The following is a 20,799-nucleotide window of genomic DNA, read 5'->3' as shown; positions in this document are numbered from 1 at the left end:
CGATTGTGCGCACTGTAAATAGCTCTGCATTTAATCTTGTTACCAGAGTGCATTTGTTGCTGTGGGAGCACAGAGAATAAATGTATATACATGTACAGGGGTTGGACAATGAAACTGAAACACTGGCCAATTTAGTGTTGGAGGTTTCATGGCTAAATTTGACCAGCCTGGTGGCCAATCTTCATTGATTGCACATTCCACCAGTAAGAGCAGAGTGTGAAGGTTTAATTAGCAGAGTAATAGCACAGTTTTGCTTAAAATATTGCAATGCACACAACATTATGGGAGACATATCAGAGTTCAAAAGAGGACAAATTGTTGGTGCACGTCTCGCTGGTGCATCTTTGACTAAGACAGCAAGTCTTTGTGATGTATCAAGAGCCACGGTATCCAGGGTAATGTCAGCATACCACCAAGAAGGACGGACCACATCCAACAGGAGTAACTGTGGACGCAAGAGGAAGCTGTCTGAAAGGGATGTCCGGGTGCTAACCCGGATTGTATCCAAAAAACATAAAACCACAGCTGCCCAACTCACTGCAGAATTAAATGTGCACCTCAACTCTCCTGTTTCCACCAAAACTGTCCGTCGGGAGCTCCACAGGGTCAATGTACATGGCCGGGCTGCTATAGCCAAACCTTTGGTCACTCGTGCCAATGCCAAACGTCGGTTTCAATGGTGCCAGCAACAAACATGTATTGTTATCTGATGAGTCCACCTTCACGGTCTTTCCCACATCCGGGAGAGTTACGGTGTGGAGAAGCCCCAAAGAAGCGTACCACCCAGACTGTTGCATGCACAGAGTGAAGCATGGAGGTGGATCAGTGATGGTTTGGGCTGCAATATCATGGCATTCCCTAGGCCCAATACTTGTGCTAGGTGGGCGCATCACTGCCAAGGACTACCGAACCATTCTGGAGGACCATGTGCACCCAATGCTTCAAACATTGTATCCTGAAGCCGGTGCTGTGTGTCAGGATGATAATGCACCAATACACACAGCAAGACTGGTGACAGAGTGGTTTGATGAACATGAAAGTTGAACATCTCCCATGGTCTGCACAGTCACCAGATCTAAATATTATTGAGCCACTTTTGGTGTTTTGGAGGAGCGAGTCAGGAAACGTTTTCCTCCACCAGCATCACGTAGTGACCTGGCCACTATTCTGCAAGAAGAATGGCTCAAAATCCCTCTGGCCACTGTGCAGGACTTGTATCTGTCATTCCCAAGACGAATTGATGCTGTATTGGCTGCAAAAGGAGGCCCTACACCATACTAATGAATTATTGTGGTCTAAAACCAGGCGTTTCAGTTTCATTGTCCAACCCCTGTATATTGCCTTGGGGTGTGACAATTTAAAAAAACTAGGGGAAATTGTGCTGCATTCGAAGTGAAAAGCTATATCAGAGTGGTGATTGCAATAGCAGTTTCTGTATTATTTGAATAATTACTGTATATGGACAGTATCATACTGAGGTTTAATATATATGTTTTAGAGGTACACTGCATGAAAGATGAGGGGAAATTAAAATGGTATGGACTCAGTTAATCTTTAAAACAAATCTTGTATTGAAGCGGCCATCCATATACCATAAGTAAGGGACTAGTGCCTAGTGCGAGCATAAATTCCTTTTCATATTGCTGTGTGTTTAACCAATTGTAAAGTACATGTATCAGTTATATGCATAATTGAGTTGCTTTAGCTTACAAAAAGCGTGTGGTTTGACACCCCTGAGGTCCAAATATAGATATGACACATTTTAGAACGTTACTGCTTCTGAATGGTGGAGGTGTTTGTGTCTGCAGGCACAAGGAGGCATCGCGTGAGTGCTTACTTTACTGTTCCAGAAGAACTAGATGAAGAGATTCTTAATATCATTACTGAAAAAGCAGAGACACGTGGGTTGGGATTGCATCATTGTAGTCCACAGGCCTTTCAGCGAATTGGATACAGATTCCCAAACAGGTTCGAGAGAGAGTTCGCAGAGGCAGCCCTAGAATTGTTAAAAAAGGAACCTGGAAAACTTCTAGTGAGGGTAAATTTCCAAGCTGCTGGCGAAGTGTGTGTGTGTGTGCCATGGTGTGTGTGTGCGAGTGTGAAGAACTCCCTAAAAGAGTCGAGGATTTTTGCCCAGAACAATTGTGAGAGAGAGCTGTGTATATGAACAGCTTGAGAAATCTATCGTTTGGAAACATCTCTTGTGAGCCTCATACAAGGTCGAAATTGACTGATAGCAGACCTATTGAGAATAATCAGAGGAAAAGTATAACCAGAAAGAATCCACCTAAACTTGGTTTTGTATTTTACTAGGTCATTCAGTGACTTGCAAGAGATGTGATCCAGATGAAACAACACTACCTTTATTGGCATGCTGCAATATTGTACTGAAACTTTTCATCATGCAAGTACTGCTGCCCATTATAATTGTATGGCCTTCCGCCAAGATATAGATATAGAGACTAGAGGAATACGGACACACTTTTGGGACGAACGAACATACAAAGATAGAGAGGGAGTAGAACGGTGGCAGCCAGAGGATTTGATTAGGGATAAATTGTGGGCCTTGTCAAAGTTCGAAGGGTTGTATACATTACAGATAACTTTCCCTGGCGTAGATTGGTACGAAGGACTCAGGAAGATTTGGAGGCCCAAATTATTGAGTCCAATATTGTGGGCACTAGTTGAGGCCCCCGAGCCCAGTAGCATAGCTATCCCTATATTTGACTTCATTAATGACCCAAAGAAGATGATGAACCCTTAGTGGAGTTATTTCACCCAAGACCAGGCCAATCTAATTATTGTTCAGGATTGACAGCAACTGTGACAGTAGAACCCCGAATTGTACACTGGGAAAGAGGTTTTGCAACGTCAATATTAATCGATAAAATCAACACGATCGGTGAGAAGTTAAGGAAAAATGAAACAAATGTGAAACAAATCAACGCCGTGCTGATGTGGTCGGAAGGAAACAAGAACCCAGGAGAGAGAAGCAACGCGCACAGAGCACAACAGGGGTGCATCATGAGTGAAGGAAGAAGCCAGCCCACACCAGTTGACATCATAATAGCACAACACAAACCTGATGAGAAGTACGTCAGGAAATGCATGAGGAAATGGCATGACAGGACACAAGGAAAACTACAGTGGCCAGCAGAAGGAACATTTGATAAAAAAACTTGTTCAAAAGTGAGAGAGATGTTGAGACAGTGGAGGCCAAGAAAAAATGATGACAAATCCAGAGGAAAGAAGTATAAACGACTGGAAATTTTGGAATGGTTCACAAGAGAAGGAAAGAGAGTCGAAGTAGAGGAGGCAGTAAAACAAGCAATAAAGAAGGAAGAGGAATGGAGCAGAAAAGAGAAGGAAGGAGAAAGACCACCTCCTGTCTACTGTCCACCACCTAACTACAATGAGCAGAGTGCATGCGGGGGACAAGCGGGAATTTATCCATCTCTATCAGGATGTTACTATAATTGGTCAGGATGGGACGAGGTGGAAATATCACTGGAAAACCCAATCAGAGGGAAGATAAGGAGAAACAGAGAGACGAGTGAAGGACACGATGAAAATGACGAAGAAGAAGGGGCGGATGAGAGATTACAAAGGGCAAGAAAAGAGAGTGAGGATAATTTGCAGAAAGGAAGGGAACTCAGACTCATACACTCAACACCAGCAGAAGATGGTGATGGGAGCCGAACCCCAATGTGTGCGAGTGAACCTACAGCGCCACCTGCAACGAGGGAAGAATGGGTGAGAAATGGTAGAGAAGAAGAGTACATACATTACACCATAAACCGAGAGGGCAACAGAGTTACCAGACAAACAGCCATATACTGAACTATGACGAGAAGATCCAGAGAGACAAGTTAGAGGCATACTGTACATTGAGTCAAGGGAAGATGCACTGAAGAGACAAAGGGACACTAGAAAACAGCAGGTGATGGATAGCGTTGAAGACTTCACACAACAGTTGGAAGATTTAGAAGAATGACTACAGAACTCGGTTGCAGCCTTAGAAGAGCACCTAGAACGGGAACGTATGCAACCAAGAGTTCTGAGAGCTAAGGAATCAGGATTTGATGATGAAGAAGAGGTACACATGAATCCACTAGTGACAAAAGGAAGGGATATACAATATGTACCGTGGACATTCATGGACATGGTAGGATTAAGCTCACAGTTGCCAGACATGTGTAACAGAGGACAAAGTTGGATCACAAAGTTTGAAGAGAAAACAGCGGGACATACTCTGTTGATAGGAGATGTGAAAGCTATTTTGGCCCAAACAATAGGCAAGGCGAAAACAGCTGGAATAATTGATGAAGCGGGCTTAAAAGGAGCAATGGATCAACCGGGTTGGGATGTTATAGCATTAGGGACTTGGAGAAATTGGAGGCTGTGGGATGAGGTAAGAAAGGCCTAGCCAACAAAAATGGACCCGGGACAGTTAGAACACATGAATCTGAAGGAAGATGAAAATTTGGTGAAATTCATTCATGAATATCAGAATAAATGGAAAGAAGAGACTGGTGGAGCATGGGACGAGACAGATACGAGCAAGGGATTGTTTAAACTAATGCTGAAGAAATGTCTACCAGAACAAGCCCAAATCTCATTAGATGAAGTGGTAGGTTTAAACTCCATGCCATGGGACACTTACAAAGCACATGTAATACATTATGTGGAACAATATAGAATGAAGCAGAAGGACGAAAAAACAGCTTCAGAGGCCCTACTGACACAACTGTACAAAAAAGAAAAGGAGAAGGAAAAGGCAGGAAAAATACAAGCCGCAGTAGTCATTCCAGCAGCTCAAGAACTTGTACAGAGCAGTCAAGCACTGCCACAACAAGGACAAGTACCACAACAGCCACAGATGATGCAACAACCGCAGGTGGCAATGCCGAATTCACAACAGCCTCAAACCAGTCAAATGTACCCGATGGCCCAGCCAATCAACGTCCACATTGGCGGCACACAAGGAAGATTCAGAGGACGTCCAATGAGAGGCTGTTGGCAAGGAAGAAGACAACCGCGGGAAAGAGTTCACCACCACAAGGTCATGGACCACAGAGCCCTGGAGGACCTCAAGAACCAAGGTATGCTCAAGCGTTTCCTAATCCTCAATACCAGCAGCCTCAACAACCACTAGAGTGCTGGGGCTGCGGAGGAAGTGGACACATGAGAAGAGACTGTCCACACATGTTCCAGCCCCAAATGGGCCCACCAATGGGGCCCACACCACACTGGAGTTGAAGAGGCCCTGAGAAGCCTGAGGGGGAGAACATGCAGTATGCCACCACACTGCATCCACAACAAGAACCAACTGTTATGGTAACACTTAACAACGAGTGTCCTTTTCCATTTATACAGGTGCCACATACTCATGTATAGGATGCAAAGGCTCAAATCTCCCCCTCACTCATAAAATGATAAAAACCACAGCCTTCTCAGGGGTCTCACAAATATTACATTTTACAGAGCCGCAAGTATTAACGTTGGAAGACACCACTATTGTGGCACCACTCCTGTATTCACCAGCTACACCAGTCAATCTACTGGGACGGGATCTTTTGTGTAAATTCAAGGCTAAAATTCAGTGTAGTCCCACAGGTCTCTGAGTGACATTTCCAGACAAAACTATAGCTGAACAGTACATTATGGTTGAAGCACAGACAGAGACAGGGTGTAGTACAGTGTACTGGTTACAGAATGACAATCCTGGAGCGTCAGAGCAGCATGCGAGGTATTTACAGTGGAAATCATGGATACAGGCCATGCGACCAGACTACGCTGAGCCCAAAAGTCCATTACACTGTACCATGTGTTTCGATCCAGACAGCACCAATGAAGAATATGCAACACTATGGTCAGACATGTTGGAAGGCAAAGTGTTTGATGTAGTAACAACGGACACCTATGTGGGACCGCAAGGAGTCGCGGTGACAGTTCAACTACCTAACAACTTGAAGAGTTGGTTTCAAGTGACAGATTCAAAACCCCACATTTCACTGATGGTAGCAGGAGGCCATTAATCGAAGGATTTAGGACCAATGCTCAAAGAGACCAGCCAAGTACTGGAATGGAAACCGACAATCAATCAGTACATGCATACTTCTCCGGATGGAAAATATATGCGTATTTCACAGAAAGGCACAGACACTTTAAGAGCCACACAGACCTTGATATAAAAGAATACATCATCATCCTACCAGTTACAGGTATCAGGGGACAGCGATTACATGGCAGACGTACAACATGACACAGAGACTGAGGAACTGTTAGCCACAATACCAAGTGAACTCTGGACACAGCATTCAACAGATGTAGGACTCATTAAATCGGCAGGGCAGGTATTTATAAAACTTAAACCAAACATCAGGTATCCGTAACAAAAACAATATCCGCTAACACCGCAGGCCCAAGCAGGTATACGACCCACACTCGAGGGATTGTTTGAAGCTGGAGTATTGATTGAAACACAAAGTCAGTGTAACACCCCAATATTTCCCATCAGGAAACAAAACTCAGACAAATGGCGTCTTGTTTATGATTTGCGTGCCATAAATCATATTGTTGAGGCAGAAACACCAGTAGTTCCAGATCCACATACGTTGCTCTCCAACATTCCAGGTGATACCAAGTGGTACACAGTCAATGATTTATGTTCAGTGTTTTTCAGCATTCCACTACATCCAGACTCACAACATTTATTTGCATTTACTTACAATGGCCAGCAGTACACATACACGAGATTACCTCAGGGTTATTGTGAAAGCCCATCAATCTTCAATCGCATAGTAGCTAGAGATCTTGCTTCATTGGATATTGACAGCCTTCTCCTGACTTATGTTGATGATATTTTGATTTTCAGTCCAACCTAAGAGCAGTGTCAGGCAGACTCTCTAAAAGTTTTGAGACTTTTGGCAGAAAACGGACACAAGGTAAGCAGGGAAAAATTGCAATTCTGTAAACAAGAAGTTGAATATCTGGGGAGAGTTCTGCATGACACCAGCTGTAAGCTGTCGCCTGCACATGTTGAGGCTGTTCGAAAAGCTCCTAAAACACAAAAACAGTCAGCCAAATGTTGTCATTCGTAGGCATGGTGGGCTACAGCAGGCAGTGGATAGTAGATTTTGGGTTGAAGGTGCATTGATCCACTCCATGCATTGATTAAAGCAGCAGATCAGAAGAAAGCGTCATTGACCTGGACGACAGAAACAGTGGCAGCTTTTGAAATGTTGAAAAAGGATCTTTGTACTGCACCAGCACTAGCTAGTCCAGATTATGGTAAGCCATTCTTCCTGTATGTGTCAGAAAAACAGGGATTTGCTAATGCTGTTCTAATTCAACAACAGGGTCCAGGCAAACAGCCGGTTGCCTATTTTAGCAATAAATTGGATAACATTGAGAGTGGGATGCCGCCATGTTATCGTGGGTTAGCGGCTGCAGCTTTTGCATACCAGAAAGCATCAACTATTACAATGGGCCATCCAACCACGTTGTACACAATTCATGCACTACACACCTTGTTGACTAGCCCAACGTTTGTCATTACTCATGCGTGGAAAACTGGTTATGATGTAATCCTGTCTTCACCAGAATTGACCATTCAGAGATGTCAGACAGTTAATCCAGCTGACAGAATGATGACCCAATTGGATGGTGAGCCACACGATTGTCAGTTAACGTCAGCATCGTACTCAAAAGCACATCAAGACCTAGAGAATCAGCCATTGCCACATTCAGATGTAACCTTTTTTGTTGATGGTTCATGCTTTAGAGGTCCGGACAGAAATTTGGCGAGTTATGCTATAGTAGCACCCAGTAATGATTTGACTAGTTTTGTCACCATTCAGTCTACAGCTGTTGCTCAACCATGTTCTGCACAGTTGGCTGAGTTGAAGGCACTCACTGCAGCCTGTAAGCTAGCTGCAGGAAAATCCTGTACAATTTTCACAGATTCACAATATGCTTATGGTGTATGTCATTACTTCGGCCCGACATGGGCTCAGAGACGGTTGTTAAGAGCAGACAGCACTCCTGTTACCCATGGTATGGCCATCACTGATTTATTGCATGCTATCACTCTGCCAGCTAAATTAGCCATTGTCAAATGTACAGCGCACAAAACAGATGGTTCCTTTGTGACCAATGGGAACACTGCAGCAGATGAGGCAGCTAAGTTAGCCGCATTAGGACACTCCAACATTATGCTAGTAATGGAATCTGAGGGCGAGGACTTCCCAGAGGCGGACTTAACCTCCTTAGCTGCAGCACAAAACTCTGCCTCAGCCTACGAGATATCTAGATGGATAAAAAGGGGGGCAGTTAAAAATGCTTGCACAGGCATCTGGCATGGTCACCAGGGACATTTTGTAGCTCCTCTCAGTTTTAACCTCACTGATCAATGATGCACATGGCTTGAGCCATTGCGCAAGGGGGGAAGTGATCAAAAGGATTCAGAAAGCATGGTGGTCACCTTATTTGACCCAGATGGTCAATCACAGGTTAGCGCACTGTGAAATATATGCTGAATACAACAACAGAAAAAGTTTCACAGCGCCTATAGGCCACATACCGGAACCAGACGGACCATTCAGACATTTGATCATTGATTTCATGGACATGGCTGAGGTGAAGGAGAAGAAAAGGTATGTCCTGGTGGTGGAGGACAGATTTAGCAGATGGGTTGAGGCACACCCAACAGCTAAAGCAGTTGCAGATTCAGTGGCTAAGTTTTTATGCAGAGAAGTAATTCCAAGGTTTGGTATTCCTGATAAAATCAGCTCAGATGGCGGTACTCATTTTGTGAACAATGTTATTCGGAGAGTGTTCCAGTATTTAAGAATACAGCACAGATTGGGTTGCGTCTATCATCCACAGTCACAGGGAATGGTGGAAAGAGCCAATGGAACATTAAAGGCAAAACTAGCAAAGACTTGTGAAGCTGGGAAAATGAATTGGGTGCAAGCTCTGCCATTAGCATTGATGAGCATGAGAATGCAAACTAACCGAATGACACATGTAACCCCGCATGACATGCTTACTGGACAACCTATGCCTGTACCATATTTATGAGGACCCTATAAGGGCCCTCCACTGGAGCAGCTTGAAAGTGAGCTTGGCAACTATGTAAAGCATCTAACTGAAATACACCGAGCTATATTCCAACAGGTGAAAGGCGCTACTGAGTGAAATCGATGAAGAGCTGAGAACTGTACACCCAGGAGATTGGGTGTATGTCAAGGTCTTCAAGAGGAGATGGAATGAGCCCATATGGGTTGGACCACTGAAAGTCATCTTGGTGACCCCTACAGCCGTAAAGGTTGAAGGTAAGAACGCTTGGTTTCATCTGAATCATTGTTGCAGACGTGAGACGTGAGCGGGCACAAGGACAGGAGCAGGATCCATTGATAAGGGACCTTGAGGCACGAAGGTGAGATCCATCCAGTCCTGCTTCGCGACCTCCTTCGGTACAAGCACCTCACCTGCAGGAAACGGAATAACAGCCGTGGGAGAGCCCTGCAAAACAAGAAGAAGAGGACGGCCCAAGGGAAGGGCCCTCACAGCATGATGTGGGAGATGCAGGACCCGCCTATAGAACTAGAGCTCGCGCATGACGAGGACACTGAAAGAGAGGAGAGAGGGAGAGACAATGATTATGGGACAGGTGAAGGAGAAAAAAACTGTAATTGACTTGGCAAAACAGACTGGGGTTTGCTAGTATTAATAATAATAGCACTGTTATGTATAGGGTTATGGACATATACTCTTCTATGAGTCTTTGGTGATACTGAAAGAACAGACTATGGTAAGCTCCCAGCCACATTGCAGCCTAGACTGCGTAGAGACACTACAAAGCTGATAAGTCTCGTGAACAGGCTAGACCAGGAACTATGGACAAATAACTTGTTTTATCAGTGGCTGAGTTACACTGCACAGGAAGTAGCGAACACCTCATGTATAGTGTGCCATGATAGAACACCACAAGCCCCCAGTGTTATACCGACGAGGGAACCAGAGGGCTGTAACAGTACCAAACACAACTTGTGCCACTTATGCCCGTTTGTTTGTCTCCTCCACTCCATATCATACTCCTATGGCCCAGCTCGACTAAAGAGCTTGAACAGTACATGTAAATATGTAGAAATTGAGACAAAAGGACATCCGCCAGCCAGAGTACGTGCACCCAAGGGACAGAAATACCCGTTTTGCCTATGTTCCAGTGGATCACAAGTGTTTGTCGGCAATATTTCCAAGGATTGCAACGAGTCAGCAGATACGAAAGAACTGAGCATTGGTGTGTGGAGACAATGGAAGAGAGACTATATTGATCTGAAACAGCCTGATTTGTCTAATGGAACTAGGCCACTGGCAGATATCTTCTGGTACTGTGGACATGGAGTCACCAGACAGACTCTGCCACCCGGATGGGCAGGGTGCTGCGCAACAGTGGTGCTGACAGGAAAACTAACTGTGTTACAAGAAAAAGAGATGTGACAGGTCGGCGAGCTAAACGTGCTGTGGGACAATTTAACAAGAGCAATGGGGTTTATATAGATTGGAGAGGGATTCCAGTGGGAGTCCCTGATGAACATGTTGCAATGGGTCGAGCAGGAGCATTGACATTCTTTTTGCCATGGGCACAGATTGGGAAAAACGTGAGGTGGACTAATTACATTTGGTATAATCAACAGCATTTCATGACTATATGATACAAGCATTGACTTGATTCAAGAACAATTACATGCAACATCTACCATGGCTCTACAGAACAGGTTTATCTTGGATACAATGAGAGGTCCTGATGAGGGAGTGTGCACTATGTTTGGAGACCAATATTGTACTTACATTCCAATGCATACTGGCCCAGACGGTAACCTGAGTAGAATACTAAGGCAGATGAAAGATCTTAGAGACGAACATGTGGAGAACACATACAAACCATCAGATGATTGGTTTTCCTGGTTGTTTTCTTCAAGTTGGAAGGCGATCATACTTAGACTAGGGACAATTTTGGGGGTGGTTCTGTTGACACTTGTATTTTTATCTTGCTGTATAATTCCATTACTTCGTGCTATGGTTGAGCGTATGACACATGTACTGTTTGGCCAATATGTTCAGATCACACACGAGATTGAGCCGCTCTTCAAACAAGACAATAGCATTGATGAAATGGACTTGATAAAATTAGCCGCATGATGGAGGGGGGTTGGAGAAGCACATGGAGGAGGTTGTTGACAAATGAGTTAGGTGAGTGGAAGCCGCATTCAGGTCTATTCGAGTACCCTTTTACAGATAGACGTACGTCGATAAGGGAGATTTACGCAGATAGAATGTTCATCATGGAGATACAGATACGCATACACCCCAAGACAGGCAGCTCATTTACCTATTGTGGTAGAACATGTACAATACAGTGTAAAATGTTTGATCAATCTCTCATACAGGAGAAAAAGGAAGTATGGTATATGGATAGGTATACCGCTTAGAAAAAGGGTTTAAGTTATTATGGTAAAGTTAGGAGAGGATGTGTTGTGGACCAATGTTCCTAGACGTACGATGAGCATGCTGAGTTCTTTGCCGGTTCATGCGTCGAGCGGGGACTAAGTGATGTGCTAGTAACCTCTCCTTAGTCCCCCAACGGTCCCTCTATGTGGCGCAAAGTCACATGGGCAGAAGAAAGATGGAGAACTTCATATGAAGGACAATGGTCATGTTATATCAATGTACTGTATTATATTGTGTTTTAGGAAAAAAAAAAACATAGTTTAAATCACCTTCATTTATGCATGAATCACTGTTATTATTTACGTGTGAAACAAAAAAAAGAAAAAACGTACTGTTTGACTATACTACTGAAAGAACATAATCAATTTTCTATGCAATCAATTCCTATGCTGTCTGCTAAGTGATTCTGACCACTTGGTTTCTTTAAATGACTACTGGTTATTTGATTTGTTTACTCATATATCAATAGTGACTACTGATTTTTGTGTAGGGGTAGCATGGTAATTCCTTCAGTAATTGATCATGTGTGTGTGAGTAGTGAATCACTGGACATTTATAGACTAAGTTAGATTGAGTTTGATGTGTGCATACTTAAAGCTCTCTGCAGGTAAGACAGTTGACTTAAGTAAATGACAGATCTCAAGAATGATAGAGTTCCTAATTTGGCTCATGGAAAAGACCCCACTAATGCCCTACTGAAGATTCAAGAAGAGATAACCCACCAAAACAAAGCCATACCGGATTCAAGAAGAGATAACCCACCAAAACAATGCCATACCAGATTCAAGAAGAGATAACCCACCAAAACAATGCCATACCAGATTCAAGAAGAGATAACCCACCAAAACAAAGCCATACCGGATTCAGAGGTGTTGGGAGGAAAAAGCTGCCACCTGAAAAACAAAGGGTGCAACCGGTGACCAGAGAAGAAGGCCGGTTAGCCAAAGACGGGTAAGATCTAATGGGAAAATGGGACTGACAAAATGTGATTGAAAACCAAAACCGACATATGTTACCTGCACGGAGCTTGGAGTACTTAAGTTTTTGTTTATGTTTAAGGTTTAACTAATCAGTGCACTTGCTTACTAGCACATTGATTGTATTCACAGTTAAATGAATCATACAATTACGTAACCTTTATGTTGATTGCTTACATATAAATGAATGCATACTCGTGGCGTCTGGACAAGTTGAATGTGTTGTGACGTATGAGTCACAAAAGGGGGGAATGTGGGAAATAACTTTATGGTTTGAAGTGTATATGTATGGAACTCTTGTTTGATGTTGTATAAAATAACCAGGGGACAGCATGATTAAGTTTCCAGGTAAAGTTTATTCAGTAGATCGTTTGATTTTGAGAACAATGTAGGGTTTAACGCGACATGTGAGTCGGTCGCTGACCTTGCATGAAGCCTGCAAAGGCTTCAGAGAATGAGTAGCCGTATCAGTGATGTCAGTCTGGCAGGCTTTCTTAGCAGTAGCAGGCATTAATATTGGAGCAGTACTCCAGGTCATCATGACCAGTCTTCACCATGCTGATACCTTGAGAGGCAGTGATCTCATCATGGAGCAAACGCAGAGCGTGTTGAATAGCAATGGTAGTACCAGGTGAAATGTCTAGATCAAATATATAGAAAAGAAAGATAGATGAGAAAGCAGTGAAATGTAAAATGCAATAATAAAGAACAAAGATTGGGGTAGGGCCCTGTAAAACTGAGAACTTACCCATGCTGTCCACTGTGGTTGAATGAATCTCCTGAGAAAGTGGAGCTGAAGAAAATCCCACTGGTGGGGTGGAGATGCCCACATTTTTAATATAATGATTCTCGAAAGTTTAATTATAATGGTTTTCGAAAAGTTATAAATCTAAAGATAATGGTGTGAAAAAAGAACCTAATACTCCAAAAAAGAAAATAGGTGGGATTTTCTCAGCAAAAAGCTGGTGATGTGTTGCATTTGGAGAGATAAGGAAAATGAATAAAAAGACTGTGGTTGGAGATCCCCATTTAGAGGTTGTTGGGACGTTCATGCGTGAGCATCTCAATTCTTTTATCAGCGCTGATTGCAAATAAAATCTTGTATCTGCATTCATCTAGTCTACTTGATTCGTCTTTTTAGTTAGAGTCTCACTCAGACTGAGCTGTCGGGTCAGTGTGGAGTTGGAGTCAGATCTTATAGTGAAGTAGTGTTTATGAGTAGAACAGAATTTATTTTTATATTTACACCATGCACTGTTCCCCAGAAAATTACAGCCATGGATAACCCATTGGGAATGGCCTCATCACTCACCAAACACTCCCACTCACATGCAGATCGGTCTTTTCACACTGAAAAAAACACCCTGCTCATCACTTCCTCCCCCGCTAACCAAATCATAGTGGGCTTCCCCTGGTTATGAGACCACAATCCCCAAATATCATGGGCAGAAAAGAAAATCAGGCGATAGTCCTCTCACTGTTATCACCACTGCCTCCAACGCTCTATACATCTACCAGGCTGCTCTACTTTAGTGGAAAGCCAAGTGTACCCACTCCAAAGGAATACCAAGACCTGAAAAAAGCTTCTTGCAATGAGCGTGCCACCAAACTACCCCCCCCCATCGCCCCTGGGACTGCTGCCTTGACCTGTTACCCAACACCACTACTCACAAGAACTGTATTTACCCATTGTCAGCCCCTGAAACATAAGCTATGGAGAAATATATAGAAGAGGGTCTAGCAGCAGGCTTCTTTCATCCTTCCATGTCACTTGCAGCATCAAGTTTCTTTTTTGTTAAAAAGAAAGATGGGGGATTACGATCTTGTATTAATTATCAGGGGCTCAATTCTATCACTTTTAAACATTTTTACCCTTTACCCCTTGTACCTCCTGCCTTAGAGTAACTTAAAAATTGTGAGTTCCATCAGCACACAATGACATTCCTTTGATATGTCATCAACCACAAGGGGATACAAATTACACTAGCAAAGTGAGTGCAGTAACAGACTGGCTCACACCCACCAGAATTAAGGAACTTCAATGGTTCCTAGGCTTCTCAAACTTTTACCACTGATTCATTTGAGCCTGCAGCACAGTGGCCATCCCACTAACAACTCTACTAAAAGGAAACCCTAAAAAACTCCTATGAATTACTTAAAGAAAAATTCACCACGGCCCTCACCCTTCGCCACCCTGACCCATCCATCCCTTTCATCAAAGAAGTGGACGTACCCTGCTGTGGAATTGGTGCAGTAATGTTGCAACATCACAGGGACTCAGTAAGCTTAATCCCTGAGCCGTTTCTCCCGAAAACCTACCCCGGCAGAATCCAGCTATGACATCAGGAAGCAGGAACTACTATAAAGGAGGCTCTAGAGGAATGGAGGCATTGACTGGAGGGAGCTCTTCACCTGTTCCAAGTGCTTACTGACCAAAAGAACTTGCATTATAAAAGGAGCTAAAAGACTTGTCACAGACAACCACAATGGGCCCTGTTTTTCTAACAGGTTTCAGTTTAAAGTTACTTACTGGCTCAAAAAATAGCAAGGTTGATGCACCCTCCTGCTGGCATGACCTCACCCAAGTGGGCCCCAACCCAGAACCCATACTACCACTCTCGAACATTACCGCCCCTATCCAGTGGGACATTATAGAGGAAATTCACATCTAGTTATCATCCTAAAGCTAACAGCCAGGTGAAACGCCACAACCAAGAGCTGGGCTGTTATCTTCATACCTACTGCAGCTAATAACAACATAGGTGGAGTGAATTCATCCCATGGGCAAAGTACTCCCAAAACTCCCTTACACGAGCAGGTCTCACACCATTCCAGTGTGTCTTAGGCTTTCAACCACCATTGTTTCCTTGGTCAGGAGAACCGCACATGGATCCTGCCTCCCAATCCTTACAACAGCACAGTGGAATACTTTTCTATGCGTATCCCAGATGAGAAAGTTAGGGTCGACAGGTGTGTGGTTACAGTGTGCAGTGTAAAGTGTGTAGTTAGTGTGCCACATTTATTTTGTAGTGTATAGTGTGCAGTGTATACTATATACACTGATCAGCCATAACATAATGAGCACTGATAAGTGAAGTGAATAAGACTGATGATCTCCTCATCATGGCACCTGTTAGTGGGTAGGATATATTCCCAGCAAGTGAACATTTTGTCCTCAAAGTTGATGTGTTAGAACCAGGAAAAAATGGACGAGAGTAAGGGTTTGAGCAAGTTTGACCAAAAGGGCCAAATCGTGATGGCTAGCCACTGGATCAGAGCATTTCCAAAACTGTAGATCTTGTGGGGTGTTCCCGGTCTGCAGTGGTCAGTATCTATCAAAAGTGGCCCAAGGAAGGAACAGTGGTGAACCATGACAGGGTCATGGATGGTCAAGGCTTATTGATGCAAGTGGGGAGAGAAGGCTGGCTCGTGTGATCTGATCCAACAGAGCTACTGTTGATAAAATTGTAAATTTCCTATTGGAATGAATAAAGTATCTATCTATCTATCTATCTATCTATCTATCTATCTATCTATCTATCTATCTATCTATCTATCTATCTATCTATCTATCTATCTATCTATCTATCTATCTATCTATTGCTGAAGACGTTAATGCTGGTTCTGTTAGAAAGGTTTCAGAATACACAATGCATCACAGTTTTTTACATATGAGGGTTGCATAGCTGCAGACCCCTGTGCACCACCAAAAGCGCCAACAATGGGCACATGAACATCAGAACTGGATCATGGAGCAATGGAAGAAGGTGACCTGATGGGTGTATTGTGTAGTTAGAGTGTGTACTGTTTATTGTGTAGTGTGTCGTGATTATTGTATAGTTGTTGTGTAATGTAGTGTTTATTGTGTAGTTGTTGTGTAGTGTGTAGTGTATATTGTGTATTTGTGTTGTAATGCCACTTACCAGTGGTGAATGTGAGGATGAGGAAGACCAGGACACAGTGATGAAGGCTGCAGAACTGCATGGCTGTGGAGACACAACACCACCATCAGCACTGCACAGGTGGAGAATAAAGCAGGAGACAGACATGGACTCATAGCAACACTTTATCATTAAAGCTGCAATTTACTGAATTCACTCACTTTTACACACATTCAGCAGTCAGTCAGCTTTGATCCTAATAAACACTTTTCTAGATTTCTAATCAGCTTTAAAGACTGAACACTTCACTTATTTCTGACCTTCTACACTTTCAGCATCAATCTGTCATAAACTCACTGATTAAAACATTTTCCCTTCAAACATCTTTGTTAGTTTATTATATTAATTAATAAATTAATATTTGGCTTCTGTTGAAGAGAACACTGGCAGATTGTAGCTGACTCTTTGTCTAGTTTTGTATGTTTATTTGTTTGTTTTAAATTGTTTAAATATTTTAGCATTTTACACATTGTTTTGTATCACAGTGTCTGACCGGTGAGCTGATTCTTCAGCACTTGAGATGCTTGAGATCTTGACATGATAAAGTACTCTCTTTATGAACTTCTCTCATTGAAACATGAACTGCCTCCTGAAATTTGTGTTCAAAGAATCTTATGGTCGCTTCAACTCCTGCATCGACCAAAGTATTGTCACAGTGGGTCATGGCAGAGCTTTTACTCAACTGGTGCTGGAGTTAAGTTTTATCTTTCCTCTCTGTGTGTTTCGGCATTCAAACTCACTCTCACCATGGCATTTGCCCTTTAAACCTTATCCTCCAATAACTACAAACTGTTCTGAGAGAGTGCGTCTCGACTCTTGGAACTTTGTACATTTTAATGCCTGTTCACTGAACAATAAGACTGCACTACTTCACAATATCATCTTGGACAAAAAACTTGATTTCTTCTGTATTTGTGAAATTTGGCATCAGCAAAATTACTTTCTAAATCTTCGTTTGACTACTCCATCTGATTATACGTACTGTACATCGATAGACCACAACTAACTGGGAAAGGAGGAGGCCTTGCTGTTATCTTTACATCTGATATATTTGTGACTGAAATTGCCACTCCTATTGTTACATTATTTGAGTATATTGCTTTCAGAGTTAATTTTGCCTCCCCTGTTCTTATCCCTGAGGTTTTTCCACCAGGTACTCCTAGTTCTCTAGTTTTGCAACAATTACCATTGATGACATCTCAAAATTAGTGTTGACAATGAACTTAACCACTTGTATCCTTGATCCTGTTCCAATTACTGTTCATAATGGGTGTCTGTCAACAATCAGTCCCCCATATTAAATATTGTTAGCACTTCTCTTATCACTGGGATTGTTCAGTGTGAAGTCAAGGTTGCAGTTATCACACCAGTCATTAAAAAGCCTGCATATGATACATCTAACAAATTACAGTCCCATTTCAAATCTTCCTTTTCTGGCTAAAGTCCTGGAACGCATTGTTTGGCACAATTACATTCTCATTTGTCATTAAACAAACTTTTAGAGCCTTTTCTATCTGGGTTTAGGTCGGGGCAGAGTACTGAGACCGCTCTAGTTTGTGTTATGATTGACCTCCTGGTCTCAGCTGACTCTGGTGCCTCTACCATTTTTGTTTTGTTAGACCTGATTACAGCATTTGACACAGTATGTCCCTCTATATTACTGGATAGACTAAAGAGTTGGCTCGGTATCTCTGGCACTGTTTGAATGGTTCAGATCCTGCAAATAGATCCCAGTTTGTTGTTCTGGGAAATAAGAAATCAGACTTTTATTCAGGTCCAATATGATGTTCCTCAGGGTTCTGTTTTGGGGCCCATACTATTTAGCATTTATATGCTTCCTCTGGGGCTATTCATTAAGAATGATTTTTATGCTGATGATACCCAAATATACATCAGTTCAAAGTCTGATGTTACAATGAGTTCTGCAATCCTTTCTGAATGTTTGCAGGACATAAAAATATGTATGCTTCACAACTTTCTAAAATGAAATAGCACTAAGACTGAGGCTCTTCTTATTGGCACACTAGCAGCCATCCACAAATGTAGCAACTTTAACCTGACCCTGGATTACAGCTCTGTACTGCCATCTACACAAGCTCGTAACCTTGGTGTGATATTTGATGATCATTGGACATTGGATGCTCACATTTGGTGTGTTAATAAATCAGCATTTTATCATCTCAGAAATATTGCTAGGATTAGTCCTTTCCTTTCTACACCCGATACTGAAAGGCTCGTCCATGCTTTCAACACTTCAGCAAAATCTATCAAACAGCTAGAATATACTCAGAACTCAGCAGTGTTCTCACTCCCACAGCCTCATGGCAGCACATCAGTGATGTCCTCTGTAATTTGCACTGGCTTACATTTCATTGAGTTTAATATTGCTTGTTTTAATTAATAAAGCTGTGCATGAATTGGCTCCTTCTTATTTTTGTGATTAAGTTGCCCTTTATACATCTTTTCATCCTCTCTGCTCTGCTGATTCTCATCTTCTTTATCAGCCACACTCCAGATTCTAAACTTCCTTTGAATGTTTGAAGTGCTCCTACACTAAGTACTTTTAAGAAACTGTTGAAAAACCACCTCTTTAAAATTGCTTATAATAATTAAGCTGTTGATTAGAGTTTTGATTTGATTTATTTTGCTGTTTTATATTGTTTCATTGTATTTTGTATTTTAATTGTTTTTTGTTTTTTTTTTTACATTGTTGTAGCGCTTTGGGTGTGAGGAAAGTGCATTATAAATAAAATGTATTATTATTATTACTATTATTATTATTGTTATTGTTATTATTATTATTATTAAATATAATGACATTAGTTCTGTGTGTTTTTTTGTGACCAAGTTCACTTTCCTGCACATTTCTGTTGGACTGTTAAAGGATCTACAGGCCTGAGTGATGAATATGAAGACAGATCCAGTCTAATCTGTCTGCTTATTAGACTGTGTTTTTACAGATTACAAGTTTTCATAATCATAAATGTCTTTATGGTCCTAATATTTTAACTTTTTACAGATACATATACAAGTGATGGAACCACAGCTTCTGCATACAACAGAAGAAATAGTAGCGCTTGTACTAGTGCAGTGACAGAAATTTCTAACTGTAATCTGAGTCTGTAAACTGTGTGTGCGTGTGTGTGTGTGTGTGTGTGTGTGTGTATTAACTTACCTGGACAAGCTCTTTACATCTCTTGGGCTTAAACGTTTCACTTTCATTTTCCCAACAGCCAGTGATGTCATCAAATAGTGTTTACATAAATCTGTGATGTATATTCACCTGTATCCTGTGAGAAATCTACACACAGAGCTTTTCAGCTTCAGAGAACTGTCCTGTGCATTCCTCCAGTCTGAGTCAGATGATCACACTGTGACTCGAGTCTCTGGGGTTAGGAGTAGCTTCAAACTGCTCCTCTGCAGTGACCAACAGCAGCGTTCTATCCTCAGCTGTTAGAATGTGCTTGTGTGATTTTCATGTGAGCAGCTACTTTCTCTGTGTTTTTAAACCCCGCCCCTTTCACTAGCTGCTCCAGAGTGATTGTCTTTGACTTTTTGAAGTATTTCGGTAAGTCCAGGAAAAAAGCAGTTGATATTTGCTGTGTGGAATCGTGCTCCACGGATAAGCAGTGAAGAGAGTGTGTGTCGTCGTCCTTCAGCAGTGTGAAAAATCTTAAAAGACTTTAAACAAACTTGGACAGAAAGCTAGCATCCTGATGATGTCCAGCTTCACGGAGTCCATCATGAAAAGACTGGTGAGGAGTCTCTGAATGAAGACTGCAGGCTGAACTTTTGTTGCCAGCGGTTTAGACATTAATGGCTGTGTGTTGAGTTATTTTGAGGGGACAGCAAATTTACACTGTTATACAGGCTGGACACTCACTACATTATAGCAGAGGGGCATTTCTTCAGTGTGTCACATGAAAAGATATAATAAAATATTTACAAAAATGTCAGGGGTGTACTCACTTTTGTGAGATACTGTGTGTACTATTTGCACTTCTGCTAGATGCTAAACAGCATTTCATTGCTATGTTCCTGTACTTTGCAATGACAAAGTTGTATCTATCTATTTTAAGAATGGGGGGGAAAAGATTTAAGAGAAACAAAATTGTAATAATCCAGAAAAAAAAAGATAAATTGACTTTATTTTAGAAATATTGTAGATAATCCTCTTCAAAGTCACTATGTCTGTAATAGAATTTATCCAGAAAGCAGTTTTTTTACTTTACTGGAATTTTATTAATAATTCCTCTTCAAGGTCACCATATCTGCCGCTATAACTGCTCCAGGGGGCATTTTTAATCCATTATCAAATAGATATTTCAAAATGTTAGTTTTCCATCTGAAATCCATCTCAGATC

At 42.1% G+C, this 20,799-nt stretch overlaps 1 protein-coding gene across 4 annotated transcripts in view; it reads right to left on the bottom strand.

The window, feature by feature from the left end:
- The window catches only part of LOC131343200 (uncharacterized), a 122,834-nt gene that overhangs the window by 56,169 nt on the left and 45,866 nt on the right, over positions 1 to 20,799 (bottom strand). The gene's annotated exons all lie outside the window — the stretch shown is intronic.

The sequence above is a fragment of the Hemibagrus wyckioides genome, linkage group LG22 (genome assembly GCF_019097595.1).
Source record: "Hemibagrus wyckioides isolate EC202008001 linkage group LG22, SWU_Hwy_1.0, whole genome shotgun sequence".
NCBI classification, from domain to species: Eukaryota; Metazoa; Chordata; class Actinopteri; order Siluriformes; family Bagridae; genus Hemibagrus; species Hemibagrus wyckioides.
The sequence above is the reverse complement of the archived record's forward strand: the minus strand, read 5'-3'. Positions and strand labels throughout refer to the sequence as shown.